At 38.4% G+C, this 16,012-nt stretch overlaps 1 long non-coding RNA gene across 8 annotated transcripts; it reads right to left on the bottom strand.

The window, feature by feature from the left end:
• Positions 1 to 12,387: 12,387 nt before the first annotated feature.
• LOC145169255 (uncharacterized) lies at positions 12,388 to 14,871 on the bottom strand. 8 transcript variants are annotated; one of them, XR_013742392.1, is made up of 8 exons: positions 14,782 to 14,871; positions 14,533 to 14,703; positions 14,017 to 14,085; positions 13,827 to 13,912; positions 13,706 to 13,739; positions 13,536 to 13,609; positions 12,867 to 12,914; positions 12,493 to 12,757 (listed from the first exon to the last, which is right to left on the bottom strand). It is a non-coding gene; the product is annotated as an uncharacterized LOC145169255 (long non-coding RNA). The 8 variants fall into 8 exon arrangements; XR_013742391.1 differs by lacking the exon at positions 13,706 to 13,739 and having other exon boundaries at positions 12,388 to 12,745; positions 13,536 to 13,668; XR_013742390.1 differs by lacking the exon at positions 13,706 to 13,739 and having other exon boundaries at positions 12,390 to 12,781; positions 13,536 to 13,668.
• Between the last annotated feature and the right edge of the window lie 1,141 nt (positions 14,872 to 16,012).

The raw sequence follows: 16,012 nt of genomic DNA, 5'->3' as shown, positions 1-16,012 counted from the left end.
TGTTTAGCCCCTTCACTTGCACTAGTGTACATTTGATTTGTTTTAGTATAAGTCTATGTTATTTATGAAGTTTATACTACCCTATTACAACATGGTTTCTCCATAATCTTGCATATATGTTAAATAATCACACTTGTAGTTTAGAGTTTTATTAAAAAGAAATAACGGGTTGTCACAAGACCTCACATTCAAAGAATTTTTTAATAGTTGTAGTATGTGATTGTATTTGTGAGGTAGCTAGGGGGCGTCGATGATACTTTCTTTCGCAGCTAATAGCAGAGATAGGAGGGGGAAAGGAATACTAGGGAGCCTAGGAAAATATAGTAGCTTTTTGTGTGTGTTGTTTAGTATTGTTTCAGGGGGTTGTTGAGGAAGTGACTTAGAGGATTTGGGATAATTCTTGAGGAAGGTACAAATAGGTGTGGAAGGTACTATTGAGCCGGTACTATTAAAAATACAAGATATGTACCCGAGTCAAGGAAAGTATTAAGGATTATGAGAAACTTCAAGAGTGTGAGCTTCTTCGTATGTATTCTGATTGTTTGTGTTGTATTTTAGAATGGTGATGACACGTGGTGGAGCGGGAGGTTCAAGATCTGAATCTGGTTCGGACTCTGGTGCCGAACCGATTGATGAGGGATTACGCGAGTTCATCGCTTCTGAGATTACGCGGGGTATCCTTGATGCGACCCCTGTGATGTTTGGGACGATCAATGAATGGATCGTTGAGATGATGGAGGAGCGTTTCCGGATCTTTCGAGTTGATTTGTGTGCCGGACAGTACGGAGCCCGTACCCTCACGTTCAAGGACTTCCGAGGATGTAGGGAACTAGAGTTCTTCAGGGTGAAAGACTCCATTATCGATCGACGATGGATAGCTGACATGGAGAGTGCCCCGAGGGTTCGAAGGTGAGATTCGTTGTAGGGTGTTTGAGGGAGTGAGCTCATGATTGGTGGGAAGAGGTTGGTTATGCTCTAGGAGCACCGACTATTGAGACTATAACCTGGTCTGATTTTGTGACCAGATTTAGAGTAGAGTTTGCTCCGGCTGTTGAGGTGCAACAACTGGCGAGAGAGTTCCAGGACCTACACCATACGACTGAGACTGTGGCAGAGATTACTGCCAAGTTTAGGGAGAGAGCTTTATGTTGGATTAATGTCTAAGTCCATAACTATAATTGGTAAGACTTGACCCGACCCGGCATGGTCCATTTGGGTTGCATGGCATCATGCATTTGGATAGACTATAATGAGAGAAATAACACTTAAGGTTGGTTAATATATTATAAGTTCTAATATATTAATAAGGTTATTTAATTAGTATTGATCAAGAATTAATTTGGAATTAATTAAGTGATCAAAAGGAGACTAATTAAATATATGGGTTGATTGTGTAAATCATTCATTCTTATATATGTGGGCTTGTGATCCAAGATTCCTTATGTTGGACTAAGTCCATGGGGTGACCCATGGATACTCCATGGAGGTTAAAATCCATGGAGCATAAGGAATGGGTAAAGTTATGAGTTACATGGTGTAACCCTAATAGCCACCATATAAAAGAATCCCATGGCTCAAGAAATCATGCACTAATGTGTGAGTGTGAGGGCTAGACGATTTCAAGGAGTGTTCAAGTTTCTCTCAAGTTATTCCAAGTGTATTTGGTGTTGTGTGAACCATTTGAGGTGTCACACTTGGGGCACTAGGCACTCAAGCTTCATGAAGACATTCTACATCAAAGAGGTATGTATTCTATCTTGTTATATTTATTATTTTGTATGCTAGATTAGGATAATACCTTGGATGTTCATAATTGTATGTATAATAGAGAAAACATAGATCCAAGGTATTTAGGGTTGCATGTACACTTAGGAGTGTTAGAATGCTCATAACCCAACACTTTACTGGTTCCATAGTATACTACATACGAGGAGATGAAGAAGACTCAGTACCATGACATGCTAAGAGTGGATATCAGGGACTTATTATCTTTTCAGCTTGTCGAACATTGGAGGATATGATAACAAGAGCCCTGGAGCAGGAGATTGACTTGGAGCACCTCGAGAAGAGGAAGGAAGAGCAGGTGCAGATAGTTGGGTGTCCTACAAAGAGACCCAAGACTTCTGATCAGATATATGGAGGCCATTCGGTCCGGGGCCGATGTGGTAGATGTGGGAGAATGCATGAGGGAACTTGCCGAGAAAAGGGTGATAGCTGATTCAAGTGCCGCAAAATTGGTCATTTTATCAGGGATTGTCCCTAGGGATCGAGTCTGATTTGCTTCCATTGCAATTAGATAGACCATAAAAATGCCGATTGCCCGAGGTTGAAGAGAGGGGTGGTGGCAGCACCCGCTCCAGCTACATTGAGGATCACATATTGCCCTGAGGAAAAGCGACGACCCTTGTGGTGAAGAGCAGGGCTTTTCAGCTGATGGCTGATGAGGCGCGTGCCACTCATGATATGGTTACGATTATGTTCTCTATTTTTTTCACCTTCATTATTGTTTATGCTTATGTTTCATGTTGTGATGTTTAGGGATGTTCTTAGTGAACAGATTGATGTTCTGTTTCTTTTTTTTTATTTAGGTGCTACCCAATCTTTTGTGTCTCTTGCACTCAGCAAGAAGTTTGACGACGCTGCTGGTGAGCTAGATTGCCCTATGGAGGTTGAGATTGTTGATGATTGTTAAACCGCTTTTGCACACGATTTAAGCAAATAATATTTTCACTGCTTGGTGGCACTAAGGGATTGCACAGGGAAGCAGGGTCGAATCCTCAGGGACACAACGTCATGGTCAATGCCTCATTGCATAAGGTACATTCTACTCAAATACAGAAAATAATAAAAGGGGGAATTTTAATTAATAAATAAACCTAAAAAAGTAGTGAAAAATAATTAAATAAAAATTCAGTAATAAAAACGAATTCAACTCTATTGCGACTTTTTTAATCATGCAATCAACTCATACTGGTTATTCAAAATGCGTTCTATCAAATCTTGTACTGAGAAAAACTAACAAACTCTAGTATAATCTCTTTTACCTAGTTAAATTAACCAAAACAAGTTCTTCAGTTAACCCTAACTTAATTGTAACACTTGAATTCCTAGTATGTTATTTATGGTCCTTGTGTATTTATTAATTTTCAATTTGGTCCTTATGTTGTACGCGGGCGTACCACAAGGTACGCTTAGCGTACAAGCTGTAAAGCGAGTACGCAGGGCGTACCAAGTGGTACGCTTAGCGTACTCATGTAAAGGCTTGGTCGGGGTTCCGGATGTGTACGCGGGGCGTACGCAAGGTTTATTGAAAACCCTAATTTTCAAGTGTGGACACTATATAAGCATCCTTATGGCTTTTGAAACCCTCATTTCTTAGCCTCCTCAGACCCTTAAGCATCATATTCGAAACCCTAAGCCTCTCTCTTGCATTTTGAGCTTATAGTGTCCATTTTGGTGTGTTTTGTCCCATTTTCAAGAAGGAGAAGGTTGGAGAAAGGTGGTGGTTCTAGGAGGAGCTTGTAGATCCGGGTTATCTGCTCCATTTCTAGCTTGTTTGAGGTATAAAGTCTTAATCTTGCTCTTTAGAAGCTTAGATCTCCTTTGTTTGAGTTTTGGACCCTTTTTGGTCCCATAGATGAGATCTTATGGTTTAATATCACTCCTGAAGCTTAGAGTTGCCACTCTTGATGTTCTTTTGGTCTTAGATTCATAAAGTTGTCACTTTGAAGCTTAGATCCATCCACACATGATTTATGGCCATTTTTATGAAAGTAGAATGATATAAATCGAAGTTGGGATCTTTTGAGGCATGCAAAGTCACCAAGTTAATGACTTTATGGTTCTAGATACTCTTTGGGACTCAGATCTGTGTTTTAGACTGTTGGACTTAAGCATTAAGAGCTTAATGGAAAAGTTGGCTTAATGGAGGAGTACGTTGGGCGTACAAGTCAGTACACGCAGCGTACAAGCCATACAGCCAGTACGCTTAGCGTACAGGCGTCTGATTGGGCTTTGGATCTTTTGGGCCTCGGTTGGGCCACTTCTTTAGACCTTGTTGCTTTGGGCCCTTTGGGCCATCTGAAATCAAGCTTTTGCACTAAGTAAAATTATTGGGCTTTAGGGTAAGGCCCATATGGGGGGATTTGGGCCCAATTTGGAAAATTAGGCCATAAGTGGGCCTTGGAGGAACAACTGGTTTTGGGCCTTTTTGGTTTGTGGATTTGGGCCTTAGTTGTGGTTCAAACTAGGTCAGGGGTAACATGGTCATTTTACCCCAAGTATGGATTATTGGTTATAGCTGGAACCCAAGTGTTAATTGGGTGTTGTTTGGATTGTTTAGCTCGGGGAGTCGTCAAGGCAGCAACTAGGGATTTCTTTCAGTGAGATTCAGCATTCGAGGTGAGTTTCGTCACTGGTTTTAGCGGGTCTAAGGCACCAATGTCGGCCCTTATTGATTATGATAGGATGCTAAGAGTCTACGTGACCATTGCATGTGTTATGTGTTGCTATGTATACCAGGCGGGACTCGATGCCGAGCGAGGCCTGAGGACTGGAACATATGCTAGTGTTTATGATCATTATATGTGTTAGCATGATTATGTGATATAGATTGTATGTGTATAGTGGGCGAGGCCCAGTGACAGGCGAGGCCTGAGAATAACGGATCTGTAAACCGAGCGGGGGTGGATGTCGGGCGAGGCCCAATGTAGGGCAGGGGCCGAGTATGTGATTTATTATGTATGGTATGAGGTAGTTTGGGGAACTTACTAAGCTTTGTGCTTACAATTTTCAGTTTATGTTTCAGGTACTTCCGGTTCCAAGGGGAAGAGCTCGAGATGACTGCATCGCACACACCACATGGATTCCACTTTTGAGAAATCACTCTGATTATTATGTAATTGAGATACTATTTTCATTTGAGATGTATGGATAATGTTTTTGGAATACTGTTTTATTTAAATTAAAAACGAAATTTTTGGATCATATTTTTGGGACTTTATAAGTTGGTATCAGAGCCTTGGTTTGAGGGATTTGGGCACACTCTCGGGTGTGTCTGAACTCAAACTGAGGATTTGGTAAAGTTTTTCAAAAGAAAAATATTTTAAGAAAAGGGTTTTTCTAAAATAAGAAAGGGTGTGGTGCGTGCAATCAGCCGAGCTTAAGTAAGTTTTTCCAAATTACCCATACATGTTATTAGATATGCTTTGATCTGTGAATCTGTGAACCGCATGCTAGTTAGGGCTAAGGATCTGCTCAGTTTTTGCATGATAGAATGCTAGGAGAGATGCCTTTGTATGCCTGTTGTATGAGCTTGTAGACTTGCATGCTAGTACTGATCAGTCAGTGATAAGATGACATGTTTAGGTTATGCTTGGTTCTGAATTCTTGATGCTCGAATGCTGCTTGCTTTGTGCTTTTAGGAGTTATAACTAGCTTCAGCTAACTAGTAAACGAATATGCTAAGTTTCATATTATGGGAACTAAATAATTTTAGAGGGTTAGGTTTTAACTCTATTACTCAGCTCTTGTTTGAGTCCAACCGTTGTAGTGTGAGACCTCTCATTCATAGAATTATCTAGTTTTAGTGATATGTAATTGTATTCGTGAGATAGTTAGAGGAAGTTAATGGGAGTTCCTTCTGAGCTGATGGCAGATAGTGGTATGGAGTTTGCCCTAGGAAAACCTAGGATGAGATCTAGTGCTGGGAGCCTTATCTGTGAGGGAAGGTTGTATGGGTATAGAGTAACTTGGTTGAGTCAAATCAATTTTTGAGGAAAGTACGGATAGATGTGGAAGATAGTATGGGCCCGTACTACTGGAAGCAGAGGATCTGTACTCGATTCAAGGAGAGTTGTGATAAAATCAGGGAACTTGTGGAGTTGTGATTACCTGATATATATATTTCGATGTATGTGTTCTGATGGTTTATATGGTCTATTTTCAGTATGGTGGTATTGCAGGGCAGACCTATTGGCGGTTCTGGTGCCGGTGAGGGTTCAGGCTCAGGATCTGGAGCTGGGCAGCTCGATGAGCAGACTATGAAGTTTCTCTCGTCAGAGATTACTCATTGCATTCTCGATCAGACTCTTGTGATCTTCGGCTTGGTCAAGGAGGGTATCCTGGAGGTTTTGGATGAGCGATTGAGCTCGTTTTCATTATGAGATGATGACACTAGAAGGAGCACGATCTTTGACTTTCAGGGAGTTTCGGGCATGTGGAGCTCCATATTATCATGAGGTGAAGGACCCCATTGCGAGCAGGCGGTGGTTAGAAGATGTTGCTAACGCTTTCCGCACCAGTCGTTGTCCTGAGGGGGACAAGGTTAGATTAGCTTCCTGTCTTTTGAAGGACAGAGCGCAAGACTGGTGGGAGGAGGTAGGTCGTGCACTGGGTGATGATGCGGTTGATGTGATGTCATGGGATGATTTCTCGACACAGTTCCGAGCTGTGTTCGCACCTGTGATTGAGGTGCAGCAGCTGACACGAGAGTTCCAGGATCTCTGGCAGACTACGGAGACGGTGGATGAGATCACCGCGATGTTCAGGGAGAGGGCACTTATGGTTCCGCAGTATGTGGAAGACGAGGAGATGAAGAAGGCTCGATATCATGAGATGTTGAGGAGAGACATTCGACAATTTGTGATCCGATCCAGCTGCAAGACGCTGGAGGATATGATAGCTCGAGCCAGGGAGAGGGAGATTGACCTGGAGATGGAGAGGAAGATGAAGCCATATGAGGTTCAGACATCAGGGGGTTCGGGCAAGAGGCCCAAGGTATCAGATTCCAGATCGAGGGGCCATCAGGGTCGTAGTCGTTGTGGCAAGTGCGGCAGGACGCACGAGGGACTGTGCATGAGTGGTGGTGGTTCTGGTTGCTTCAAGTGTGGCAAGACGGGTCATTCTAGCAGGGATTGTACTGTCACCACCACCCAGGGATCAGACCTGATTTGCTTTCATTGCAATCAAAGGGGCCACAAGAAGGCCCATTGTGTGGATTTGTTATGTACATAATTCATAAGATAATAAAAACTATGATACATGTCTCATGAGCTCTTAGAATGATTAACTCCTAGCATAGTTAAGTCCACACAAGAAAAAATTTAACCTGAAATTATGTTGGTGAAAGAATAACTTCATGCTACTGATGTCAAAATAGATGACACAATATTACCACTGGAATCCAGAAGCTCAACATTTACATTTGATGGACCACCATCGGTAGACGAACAACTCTCACCGCCAACTGCTCCCACAAATTAAAGTATAAAGAGGCGTTAGTTCACAATCTTACCTATTCGTCTAAATTATCCATATAACCTACTGTTTTTCAAAGCTTAAACAACTAAGTTTATTAATTAGATACAAAAATATGTAGAGCATAAAAATGAATCCAACTAGAAAATTGAACAAATTAAAATCTTCGTAAATCAAATTATAGAAAATATTTTTAGAATTGAAGAAAAAAATTTAGTAAATAACCTACCTGAGCAGCTTTGTAAGAGTTTATAGTAGCATCTTCTGATTCGTTCACTTTGATGTTTCTTCAGTTAACTTTTTCTCCAAACCTTATTAGCTGTTGGTACTGATTTTAGGGTTTCACATAGAACAAGAAAGGGTGGTGATGGAGGAGATGGTAGGGCGGCGATGAATGGTAGCAATGGTGGTGACGGTCGATTGTGTTGAGGTTGCAGGTGGTGATATTATAGGTGCGATGACCATGGTGGTGAGTCTGATCGAGGTGGAGTAAGGTCGAGGGGAATTGGAATCGCCGATGAGGTGAGGTGAGTGAGAGGTGGGCGTTCGTGTGGAATGAGATTTTATGAAAAAGCCCTAAACTTGGACGCCATTTTGTAATTGAGGATAATGGACGTGCGTTTGGTAAAATAATTATAAAACGACGCCTCTACAAGACACACATATTTGATAGGTAACCTCTGTGTTTTTAATTTTTTTATTATGACGTTATTTTTAGGACACACAAAAATGCGTGTCCTAAATCCTTCAAAATTTAGGAGATATGACATTATTTTTAGGATACACACTTTTGCGTATCATAGATTACTGCGTGTCGTGTTTTGCGCGTCATTAAAGGCCTATATTCTAGTAGTGGCAGTGCCTTTTTAATTACGTGACTTTAATGACCGCCACGACGTGGCAGCTGTTTTTGGAGAAAACCCTAATTCTTGGGCTTTAGGCCATGTTTAATGGACATGATGGATAGGGTTTCATGATTATTCACCCTCCAACACTCCCTTTTTGCAAACCATAAACAGTTCTAGCCTCGTTGATCCCTTTTTGAAGAATCTTGTGGTATTTTTGGACTTTTGAATGAGAAGGAAGCCTTTTGGTGTGGTGGTTCACCTTGCAAGCATCAACTTCATCTTCTAACAGATCTTTTGGACACTGGTGAGTGTTCAAGACTCAATCTTTATATTGTTAAGTTGCTAGATCTCTGTATTTTTCCCTTATTCTTCATATCTTGGTGGGTTGGGATGGTGAGATCTCATAAAGTTTGCAACTTTATGAATCTCTATAACATTTGGGGTGTTTGATGCCTTGAATCTAAAGTAAGATTGGGTTTTGGTGTCATGAATGAAGTCTTGGTCATAAAACCCTTATTTTGACCTAATATGTGTTCAAGACATGCTTTGGGCATGTATGTATGAAAAGCACAAAATTTTATGTTAGTGTTGGTGCTAGAAACTCTTCTGAAACCAATGGTCAAGAAACTTTCAGGATTTAGTGCTTAATGATTAAGTTTATGTTATGTTTTGCCTTTATTTGACCTAGGGTTTGAGATCTTGATCTCTTGGAGGGTCTTAGGTGATAAATTTGGAAACTTTATCCATCTAGACCATAAAAGGACAAAATCTGAGCTTTGGAGCTCTTACAATCGTAGAAAACGTCTTAACCCATTAACGTGGCGTTCGACTGAAGTCAACTTTAACCGTTAGCTTTTGACATGACTTGACTTTTGTTCAAACTCCTAGTTTTGGAAGAAGGGCTAAGGGTTTACCTTGTGTGACTATATAGGTGGAGTATAGCATCTGTATTTCCATCAATGAGAGCAGTAACAATTGATTATCGACTGAGAGGTAAGTCTCTTCACTGTACTCGTGGGTCGAAGGCACCAATGTCGGTCCATTGGATTATGTTTGTAGGATGCTAGCCGTCTTTGTGACTCTTGCATGTGTATGTATGTTTTATATGGGTAGGGCCCGATTATATATGTTTTATATGGGATGGGTCCGAATGATATGGGCTAGGCCTGAATGATATGGGTTGGGCCCAAATGCGTGGGCTGGGCCCGAAGCATGTATGTTGGACTGAGCCCATTCTTATCAGATATATGGCATTTTAGGGGAAATTACTAAGATTTATGTTTACGGTTCATGTTTATGTTTTCAGTACTTTTGGTTCCAAGGGGAAGAGTTCGACGTGATTGCATCGCATCCACCAGTGTTCCGCATCTCATGATTTGTTTTGTACTCTGAAACTACTGATACATTTTTACTTGATTGGGTTTGGAATGAATGAATGGTTGTTTTGGGGTTAACTTAAAGAAAAAATTTTACTTTGTAATTTTGGGGCGTTACATGCTTGGTATGAAAACCTAGGCGTTACATTTTTAAAAAACGACTTAAACTAGCTTTTTTTTAGAGCTTTTTAAATTTTTTCCAAATGCACCCCTTAATTATATATACTCTCAATTCCTAAAACCTTAGATACAGTAAACTTCTTTCTCTTTCTTATTTGCACACGGAATTCTTCTCCTCTCTTATTTTGCCGCGCACTGAAGTCTTCTTCTTTCTTATTTTGCCCCTGTAACTTGTGCTTTGGCTGATGTTTATCTTCTTTTCCTCAAATTCGGTTGTCGCCATTCTCCTCCTATACGATTCGTTTCTCTTTCTTTATTTCTTTCCCGTTTCTTCTTTACTCTTCCTTCTTCTTTGCTTTTCTATTTTGCTTCCTGAGATGCTATGTTCACCTGCCTGTAACCACTCTTTGATTTTGCGTTCTCCTTCTTCGCACCAATTGTCCGTCTCCTTCCAGCTTTCTCCCTCTAATCCCTATTCGTCTTCTTCTCCCAAAATTCTATTTGTGTCTTAGAGAAGGCGGAGTGAGATCGGAGAGAGAGAGCGAGCGAGAGAGAGAATCAACACCTCTCGAGCTATTTCTTTTCCCACCATATACGATAAATTGTTGAGGTAAATCAAGGTCGGCGGAGGGGCCATAAAGTTTTACTTATCCCAGCCACCTGACCACATCGAAGAACAAGGAAGCAACAACTTTTCCAATTGATCTGCAACCTTTGCTAGGTGAAAGGTACGAATCGGTTCAAACATCACATAAAACCTTAGGTTTTTTTTTTTTTTTTTTTTTTGCCAAATTTCCGATACTATCACAAGAAATGGAACAATCAGCTCAAATATTTGAGAATTCATCATGCCCGCCAAGTGTTTGATGCAAGTCCTGAACCAACAATACCACTTCTGTAATCAATTTCTTAAAACTAACTTGATTGTTTCTCACCGGCAATTCAATGATTTCGTTGTTTTAAATCCAGGATATGAGTGTAGAGGTAAAGTTCTAATTGGTGAATAAAGACATTACATTAATATGAACATATTTGTTAAAGTAAATAGTTGATGGTTAATAATCTTTGCTCAACAAAATCAACTGGAAGGTTCCCAAGAACTACACAAGGTTAGTAATTCTAGACATTCATTTTTGTTTATTGATGTGTGTGGATTTGCCAACAGATAGTTGATGGAGAACAAGATGGAATAGTTGAAAGTCAAATTCCTGGGAATTGTAGGACAATTTATCCCGTTTAAGGGATACTTTACAACAAATGAAGATAAGGAGGAATTACCAACTCCGAGGCTTTCGCTTATTACTCCTGGAATGAAGAATCCTTGAGGGGCGATGGTTTTTTTTAACAAAAACTAATGCTATTCAATTTACTTTGATTAACTTTCAACTTGAGTATTTTAGGTGCTTATATCTGTTAATAATCTTTACTGGTCAGTAAAGGCAACAACGTCATAGGTTCGTGATACAGACCCATTGATATGGACCCATCCCATACTAGGCCCGTATCATGCCATAAGCCCAAGTGTAGAACTCACTCCTAAAAGCCAGCTTGTAGGAGGAGGGGACACCTAGACTTATAAGCCACCAACTTATAGTACTTTCGACCGATGTGGGATCATAACAATACCCCACGCTTTGAAGAGCCAACGTCCTCGTTGGTCACGGTTGGCACCCCCTTTTGGTCCAAGCCACCACTCCGAGTCATTGTTGGTCACGGCTACGTTGGTCACGGTTGACACCCCTCTTTTCGGGTCCAAGCCACCACTCCGTAGGCCACCACTCCAAGTGTTGGCACTTCGAAAGATGGGGACAGCTCTGATACCAATTGATACGGACCCATCCATAAGCCCGTATCATGCCATAAGCCCAAGTGTAGAACTCACTCCTAAAAGCCAGCTTGTAGGAGGAGGGGACACCTAGACTTATAAGCCACCAACTTATAGGTCCTTCGGCCGATGTGGGATCATAACAGTTTAGTGGCAAAAATATAAAGAAGTAAAAAATAAAGTGCCAAAATTATAAAGAGGAAAAGTTTGTTGAAACTTTAGTGGCAAAATTATAAAAAAGTAAAAAGAAAGTGGTAAAATTATAAAAGAATAAAGAAAAAAGGTTTTAAAGAAGTAAAAGTGAATGTTTAGTGGCAAAAATATGAAGAAGTAAAAATAAAGGGGTAAATTTATAAAAATGAAAAGTTTGTTGAAACTTTAATGACAAAATTAAGAAAAAATAAAAGTATAGTGTTAAAATTAGAAACATAGAAAGTTTACTGTTGAAACTTCCCATGTGCTTTAATATATATATATATATATATATATATATATATATATATATATATATATATATATATATATATATATAATAAATGAATATTATGTTAATTTTATATATTTTAGAAATAAGATTTAATCAATTATTTTTCATAGGCCATAGTTAATTGATAACTTAGGCTAATTAAATATTAAAGAAAACACTTGCACAATAAAAGAAAGTAAGTTCTCATATTCATCCTAAATCCGGTCGATAGTATGATAAATCGTTTGAAAGGCTCAAAGCACGTTAAGAGAGGAAAAATTCTACACGATGACTTTATTTATTTTGGTTGTTGTTATTTTAGACTATATTTAGCGTACTCACTGAAAAGCCAGTTGTTAAATAACAAAGTTAGCTGATAGCTGAACAACTAGCTGATAAAAAATATCGTTAGATAAAACTAGCTGAAAAATATAAAATGACTTTAAAAGACATTTAAAAGAATGTGTTTTTATAAATAACTAGAGGGGAATCATGCGCGCCGTTGGCGCTGTGTTTGTTTTTTTTCCTTATTTCAAGTTGTACCAAATGGTAAAACATAATATAATATTAATAAAAACATATTATATATACAGAAGGGGTCTTCATATGACAAACAAATCATTGAAAGTATGTTGTTATTTGGTGTATTTTACCCTAGAAAAGAACCGAAAAAGTAAAAAATGTTTTGAGATGATTTACCTATTATATTTAATTGCTTGCAGATATGGTGAAACCAATGACTAAAGATGGAGATCGGAGAAAAAATCCAATAATAAACGGACTTCAAAATTTGGCCATGAACTTCTCCATACAGCCACTTTCTGCCATCGGGGGATTGCACCAACTTCATGTTCTGTTGAACAACCTGGTTAGGGATCAAATACATCCACTGAAATAATCAAAATCTCGGAAATTTATTTCTTAAAAAATTAGAGAAAATATTACAAACAATAGACAATTAATAAGAAAACTACCTGAATGAGCCCCTGGTCCAGATAACTTCAATGGTCATTTTTTCAGTCCTGGCAGTATATGAAAACATTTGTTGATTTTTTTTCTAAATGAGTATGCATGTTAGATAACTCATTGGTTTTTTTTATAAATAAGATGATAAATGCTAAATGCAAGAAACAACAATGGACTTTTATTTATTTATCAATCATAAAAACGAAAGAAATCATGAATGCTGCTATAATACTGAAAGATATGAAAGTATATTGCTATTTGGTGGATGTTGTCCTACTATCCAAATCTAATTGACCAAGATACAGTGCATACATGGGCTCTAAAACTCTCGCCAGATTCCCTGACCCAGAAAGATGCCCAAGGGGCATCCATTTTAATAGTTTTATGATGAGCATAAATCATGACAGATGCACGAAAAAAAAAACGGGGCTTAAGAATCTTTTTACCAAATTTGGATAATCAATTGTTACATTAATCAGTAGTTTTTTTTTAACATTTAAAACTAAAAAAAATCGCTAGACATAAATAAACTGTTGAGCTGGCACATGCATAATGGCCTTGCGGTATACTCTTCATTAATCAGGTATTTTAACCTAATGTTATGTCTGTATGTTGATTAATTTATTGATTGTTTCCTATTGCTCGCTAAAGGAGAAAAGAAAAGCTTGAATTCGGACCTATGACATGCTTGTGCAGGCCCTCTTGTTTCCCTACCGATAGTAAGAAGTCCTTGTCTTGATGTTTGCCTTTCCTGAATCAGAAGACAAAAAGGTCTCTTTAACGCTTTATCTAATTCAATTCTATCTCCATCTGCAAAAAGATTCAAGATTATAAAATTATGTTATACCTAATAAGCAACCATGGTAATCTAATGTCAATACCTGTTGGATTTATTATAAACTAATTATGCATTTATTTGCTAACATGATGTCATATTATAGTTTTGTAAAGATCTTTTAAATAATTACCTGGATAATTATTCTGTGACGATGGCAAGTTTATCTTGTGGACATATAGATCCCATAAAAAGTAACACATTTGGATGACGTAGTCTCTTCATTATATCAATATGAAGTTAAAAGCTCAATTCATTATAGTTCATATCCAAATGATATATTTTATTGTTTGATTGAAAAAAAAAAGTAAATGTGGTTATACCTCTATATTGTAGTCCTGCAAAGCGTTCTCACTATATTGATTACCAAAATAAACTTTAACCGCAACATCCTGATTGAAGGAGTAACAAAAAGTTTTAAAAAATTAGTAAAAGAATATATTTTTCAATATATCGAAACTTGTGGTCTTGATAAGCAGGTTGCAATAAGTCCGCAACCATAGCAATAGTTTAGTGTTTTACATCCCGTTAATATATTAAAAACAGAAGACAGTAAGCTTAGTTATAAGAAATAATCAAAAAATTATTTATTCAATTCTGAAACATAGCAACAATGGTAATTTTCTAGCTTTAAAATGAACAGTATATTTGTATGATTACACCAAACCCAAACTGAAATTCAGCAAAACCTTAAAACTGAGAGTAATAACAACAAAATTCAACCTAATACGAAAAGGGAAAGACTCTATTTGCAGGGTGAATAATAAAGAACAATGGCAAACAAAGCCGACTTCGTGTAGAATTTTTGAAAGTTGAATCGGAATTTAGGGAATACTTACTGCAATCTGCATATGTTTTGAGTTACTCAAGAGCCAGAGATACCCGAAGCATTTCCAGAGAAAATCCCAACTACAACATCTGGGGTTTCATATGCTTTTTGGTTCCGTTTGCCATCGGTTCTTCATTTATCATTTTAACAGGTGGAGGCGTTGTTGATGAGAAAGGATTCACTGAAAAAAAGAAGAAAAAAGAAAGGACAGTAGAGTAGGGCTTCGATTTATGAGGAAAGGAAAACCAGGTTGATTTACCTCTGATGAAACTGCAGATCGGAAAAACTCTTGCTGGGATTCTCTACCGGCTCCATAGGCCGTTGCTCCCTCCTCGCAACCAAATCGAACTGTTATGATCCCACATCGGCCGAAAGTACTATAAGTTGGTGGCTTATAAGTCTAGGTGTCCCCTCCTCCTACAAGCTGGCTTTTGGGAGTGAGTTCTACACTTGGGCTTATGGCATGATGCGGGCCTAGTATTGGATGGGTCCATATCAATTGGTATCAGAGTCGTCCCCATCTTTCGAAGTGCCAACACTTGGAGTGGTGGCCTACGGAGTGGTGGCTTGGACCCGAAAAGAGGGGTGTCAACCGTGACCAACGTAGCCGTGACCAACAATGACTTGGAGTGGTGGCTTGGACCAAAAGGGGGTGCCAACCGTGACCAACGAGGACGTTGGCTCTTCAAAGCGTAGGGTATTGTTATGATCCCACATCGGCTGAAAGTACTATAAGTTGGTGGCTTATAAGCCCAGGTGTCCCCTCCTCCTACAAGCTGGCTTTTGGGAGTGAGTTCTACACTTGGGCTTATGGCATGATACGGGCCTAGTATGGGATGGGTCCGTATCATAAACTTTCACCCGTGCAACGCACGGGCCTTTTCCTAGTTTAGATTAAAGCATATTGAATTGAAGATGTAGATTATATTAGTCTGTTATGTATTCACCTCAAATGTTAATGAATATGACAATTGTTAAGTGAAATTGATAATTCCTAATAATAAATCTAATATTAACTTGAAACTTCAAACCTAAATATAATCTTAAAATATAAATAATACGAGAATAGTTAAATGAAAGTGATAATTCCAAATAATAATTATAATTTTAACTTAGAAATTTAAAACCTAAATATAATCTTAAAATATAAAAATAAAATATGGTTTTTCGGTAAACCGTCCGTACCAAAAAAACATGAACCGTAACCGAACCGAAAAACTGAAAAATTTACCAGTTTGGTTAACAAAAAAGAAGTCGAAATAACATGTTTGGTTAACTTGAAAATCATACTATTCATAGTTTTTAGGTTTTAGATATTTCGAACACCTCTACATGACATGAGAATTGAGATAAATATAAAGTAACTAGTTTATAACCCGTGAAAACCACGGTTACAAATTAATTAAACATTTATATTAAAAAATCAAAGTTATTAATCAATTATTTTAAACAAATTATTAATTAAGAGATTCTTTTAGTTATATAAAATT

The sequence above is a fragment of the Lactuca virosa genome, chromosome 4, assembly GCF_052849685.1.
Source record: "Lactuca virosa cultivar CGN04683 chromosome 4, Lactuca_virosa_CGN04683_v6, whole genome shotgun sequence".
NCBI classification, from domain to species: Eukaryota; Viridiplantae; Streptophyta; class Magnoliopsida; order Asterales; family Asteraceae; genus Lactuca; species Lactuca virosa.
This window is presented reverse-complemented; position numbering and strand designations above follow the sequence as displayed.